The following is a 5,722-nucleotide window of genomic DNA, read 5'->3' as shown; positions in this document are numbered from 1 at the left end:
CCTCAAGTGATCTCCTGCCTGGGCCTCCCAAAGTGCTGAGATTACAGGTGTGACCCACCATTCCTGGTGAAATCTGGAGATATTGATGAGATTTTTATTTAGTTACCAGCCCCAACTCCCTAATCAAATACAAGGACACTGGGTTGCCCACCTTCTCAATCTTTATATGTTCCTTAGTTTCTTTCAGTCTTGTTACTGATGGTTTTTGTAACACCATTGATCTTATGAAAAACACTGCTTTCATTTTGTTTTCAAAATATCTGAAGAATTTCTTGTTTTACCTTATTTCTATTCTCTCTTCTTGCCAGCTGGGATCCATATGTGATGAGAGGAGCAAGAGCAGCCACCTTGGAGCCAAAGATGTAAGTCATGTCTGGAGGGTGATAGAGTCATCTGATATCTGATCTGTTACAATGTAGTACTTTGTTCACACCACTATGTTCTGGGATTTGGTGGTTGTTAGAGTACTTTAGACTGTACCCCATTACAAAGACTCTCGATGCTCATTTCAAATAGCATCTATTTTAGAAAGGCTTCCAAATTTCCACCTCCTTTAGTCATTTGCCGATCAGAACTAGTCACTTGTATTCTATGCTGTTTTTATTCTGAAAATATTCTTTTTAGCACTTATAATCCTCTGCTTTTATTATAGTTTTCTTAATTAGTGTCTATTTCCAACCTTAGAAGCCTTACTCAATGCTCCATACTAAGTTAGGTACCTCTGTTATATGTTCCTATAGCACCCCGTACTTCTCTGTAACAATTATGCTTAAATTTACTCTTTCAATATTTACCTTTCCACAATACTGTGTAAGCTCCACATGGGAAAAAGCTTGGTTGCCTTTCAGGGAACTATACCCAACTCCCACAAGAAATCTGGCACGTGATAGGCACATGGAAAATGGTTTGGGATGAATAAATGATCTCCTTGAAGGTAGAAAATAGGGATTACTTATATTTATTGCCTAATCATTGCTAAGCTCAGTGTCTGGCACCTATTAAGTGGCCAATAAATGTAGAATGCAACAAACTCATTTTGAGTGGGATGGCATTAGACAAAATGAAATGGAATGGGATGGGGTGCTTAGAATATCGGTTCTGTGCAGGGCAATGGGTGATTATTTTTGGTCCAGAATGTCTTCACAAAAGGCTTATCTAGCAGTGTTTCTATTAGCAAATGTTTTAAAATTCTTTTACATCTAAGAAATGATTGTTGGTAATAGCAATAATAATAATAAATGAGCCAGAAAGGAATGGTTGTTAGATAAATTCTAAGATCAGTCTTGATATCTTAAAAGCAGTTGTATGCAAATTTACATTAATTTGAACTCCCATACCCAGCTTTGCGTGGCCAAGCATTTGTGAGAATAATTTCTTTATTCATAAGCAAATTATATCCTTATGTTTTTAGGAAAATAGAACTTACATTAATGTGTGAGATACTGAAACACATAATAGTTTCTCAGTCGTTTATTACTATTAATATTAATAAAATTATAAAAAGGCTTTTCACAAATATCTCATGTGAGTAAAATTACCTAGAAATGGAAAGAAATTTCTAGAATTGACACAATGCAGAAATTTCAAAAAGTAATATAATTGGAAAATTCACTTTCAGTGCTAAGCAATTCCATTCAACTCCCCAGTAACAAAATGGGTTCAATATTAGGTTCTCTAAATTTTTAAAATACGGTTGACCCTTGAACAACACAGGTTTGAACTGCACTGGTCCACTTAGACATAGTTTTCTTCCACCTCTGCCAACCCCTAAGACAGCAAGACCAACCCCTCCTCTTCCTCCTCATCAGCCTACTCAACGTGAAGATGAAGAGGATAAAGACCTTTATGCTGATCCACTTTTGCTTAATGAAGAGTAAATATATTTTCTCTTCCTTATGATTTTCTGAATAACATTTTCTTTTCTCTAGCTTACTTTATTGTAAGAATACAGTCTATCATACATGTGATACACAAAATATATATTGCTCTTTTATTACTAGTTAAGCTCTGGGGGAGTCAAAAGTTATACATGAATTTTCAACTGTGTGGGGGATCAGCACCCCTAACCCATGCACTGTTCAAGGGTCAACTCTATTCCTTATTTTCCGTGAATATTTTTATATGCATGAATTATTGCAATTAAACACTTAGGTTGCGTGTATCAACGATGCATTGATTGATTTGATTAGCTGTCCACAATATGAAATGATGATTTCCTCAATCTCATCCAGTCCTCTCCTTTTGCTGTCTGGATAACACGTCACCAATGACTCTTTAATAAAGGCTGTCTTTGGGGACTTTCCCTTCACTTATAACTTGGCACGTAGAATCACGAGAAAATCCCGTGCTTATTTTATTTGCTTGTTTACGTTAAGAGCAATTATTCCACAGTGTGAAGCAATGAATATCCAAGTGACAGGAAATCTGAAGTTGTGAAAACATTTCTGAAGTTATTAACTGTTTCAAAATATTTTTTTTATTTTTGCTGAAATTGACGATACTGGACAAATTGCCTTATTTGTTTTTTTTATTTTGGTCTTCTGTGATTCCTTTAAAATTTATTCAGTAGAGGAGAAGTTTCCTCAGGGTCCTGAAAGAAACCTCAGGTGTGACTCTGGATTACTCTAAATAAAAAGGTCGTTTGAAATTATCTCGAATTTAAAATTTGTCATTCCCAGTCCCATGTAACAATCAAAATTGCAAAACGGATTGAAAGTTAAATTTCCTCCGATCCTCCAGCCAGGGTCTCCTGCAGGCGGTAGGGGATGCTGCAGTGTGCCTCTTTCTCTCCCTGTTCCTCCTCTCCTGCTGGCTAGCAGGGTCGGTGGAGCAGGAGGGCTCTTAGTTGATCAACACTGTTGTAAACTGGCCTCATCCCATCCCAGCCTAGAAGATGTTTCCTTATTCAGAAAGACACTCCCAGGACCTCTCACTGGCCCATCCTTGATTTCAGCAAATGTGCCTGTGTCCGCTGGTCCCTGACTCCTTCTGCAGCTGCTCAGGAATCCGGGAGTCCCCTCAGGCTCCCTTCTGTCGAGGCCTGGTTGACACTCCAGGAAAGCCCTGTGAGGCAGGACCTAAGAGACCCCAAGGTGCTTCCCTTACAAGTGGCCCATAGGAAAAACTTGTGAATCCTCTTCCCCAACAAACTTAGAGAAAGCAGGTCACTCAAAGTTTCCAATTTTACTTTGACTTGTCCACCATTAGCTAACCTAGTACATTTCTCAGAGCGGGGCCAGACATCAGTTCACTTTTTCCAACTGCGGGAACAAGTTAAACTCACATCAAATTCCACTTTCACATCTATCAGTTCTCAGTGAGCTCAGTGCACTTCTATAGCCCATGGCCACATTATGACTTTCATGAGCCCTATCTGCACAAACTCATATTAAAATTAAATTTGTCTTTCATGACTGAGTTGGTTTAAAGATGAAAACAATACAAGCTAGATCACATTCATTTTTTTCTTCTGATTTTAAAAGAAATTAAAATATCTTCATAAGCCCCTAAAAGCACCATGGACCTCAGGCACTGCGCCTACTAGATCTAGTAGAAAAGCCAGTCCTGACCGAGCCCCCAGAAGTATAACCAGTGTATTAATCAGAAATTCAAGGAAGTGCGATACCAACACAACTTTATTTTTGTTTTCCTCCTATTGACAATTTATTGAGCACCTACCTGATACTAGGCACTATAACATGAAACACAACAGACACTAGATGTTTTCAACATTTGAATGTACTAAGTTAAATAGGTGATGTAATTAGGTGGTGAAAATAATAACAGGGCAATAGCTCTGGGGAAAAAAAAGAAAAAGAAATCGCAACTAATTAAACTGGTTGATGTTATAAATTCTTCTCTTTTCTGGGCCAACCTCTATGTAGGGAACATAGGCACACTTTGGGCTTGGTAAGGGATACCCACATTTTCCTTTCACATCAATAATGAGTATTACGAAGTCCTTGCCCCCTTGGATGGGGAGCAATCAGGTTTGGTTTTCTGCAGCATCTGTGAACTCTGGTGAGGTTTGCTTGAGTCTGTGTTTCTGGACTCAATCTTTTCACTTGTAAAAGAGATTTAAAAGATTTAAAAGCTGTTAATATTCCTGCCACTCTATAACGATTAAGGGAAGCAAAGTAAAACACAATATTAAATGTCGATGAATCCAATTTAAATCCATTAAGTGGACATGACCTGTATGTCTAAATATTATTTCTTTAAACAAATGAAACATCTCTTTCATTCAATAATTGTTTATTGAATATCTACTCAACACAAACACTTCACTAGGTTATAGCGGTGACAATAGCGTTGTTTCTAGCCCATGTGGAGTGTGAAATTCTAGAAATTGAATAAATTGCCCTGCTTACCACATTCTAGTGTATTGAAACTTAGGAGATTTTTATTACTAGAAAATAAAAATAGTCTTTACATTGTTTCTTAATGTTAAAGAAGAAAGGGAGGTGTTTTTTCTAACAACATAAATTTCAAAGTTAAAAAAATGTCATTGGAAACCAAACTGCCGCTATACATAAAGACACATTTAAATTATTTCTATGGTTTTGAGGGACTTCTCTGTCTTCCTTCTAGGAAGAAATTTGTTCAATTGATAAGACAGTAATGTGCCTGCACTCTACTGAATTTTAAACATTTTTTTATATTTTCTTTTAGAGAGCAAGGACTCTTCTTACATGGTAGAACTGAGTTTCATGTTGAATGTCTAAGTACTGCTTACATTACAGAATACAAAAATGCTAGACCCTATTTAACATTTAGTTCTGGAAACACAATAAAAAAATACACATATTCCTGCTATGTGCTGATAAGGGTTGTTTCAGCTTATAATAAAATTGCTTTTCACTTAGAGCACTTTTCCTCTTAAAAGCACAAAGAGTTTAGCTGCATGCTTAATGGATATGTGTAAATGTATTAATATCTGGAATGATTTTTTTCAAAAAGGCCTATACGTCAAGAGTGCCTTTCTGATGTATTATTATTTTGCTTGAATTCAAGCATCACATTGATCACTTATCCGTTAATCTTTCCATATTTCTTCCTCAGATTACTGAGCTTCTCCACCTTTTCATCTACCCAATATCAGATAAAATCCCCCACCCATTTTTTCTCAATTTACAGAAACCTTGAGTCTTTTACCCTCAAGCAGCAAATACATGCCATAAATAATGAACTATGTGGAATTTTATATGCACTAATCACAAAAAGAGGCAGAACAGTAGAGTCGCTGGAGCCTGAACTTGGGAAAGAAAAAGACTTGGGCTCAGGCCCTAGATGACATATAAAAGCTGTGTGACTTTGGGGAAATTACTCAATCTGTCTCTTTGCTTCAGTGTCCTTGTGTGCAAGATTGGGATGTACTTATTTGACGATGTGGCAGTTTTGAAACATAACCCCCCAATTCTTTGGCACTTCTCCGGTCAAAAAGTGAGGCTGACTTCTCTTCTTGTTAAACCTGGGCTCTGTGTCTGCTTCACCAATGGAATACAATGTGTCAGTTTCTGTGCTCCTAAGAAACTGGTGGTTTCTACTTACTATCTCTTAGGATGCTTGTTCTAGGAACCTAGCCACATAGTCATGTTAAGAAGCCCTACAAGCTTGTGGGAAGGAAGGATCTGGGGCCCCTTACCCTCAGAGGTAGCTGAGCTCCCACCTGGCAGCCAGCACCAACTTCCCAGTCTTGCATATGAAACATCTTGGAAGTGGA

The sequence above is a fragment of the Propithecus coquereli genome, unplaced genomic scaffold (genome assembly GCF_000956105.1).
Source record: "Propithecus coquereli isolate 6110/MARCELLA unplaced genomic scaffold, Pcoq_1.0 Scaffold1, whole genome shotgun sequence".
NCBI classification, from domain to species: Eukaryota; Metazoa; Chordata; class Mammalia; order Primates; family Indriidae; genus Propithecus; species Propithecus coquereli.
This window is presented reverse-complemented; position numbering follows the sequence as displayed.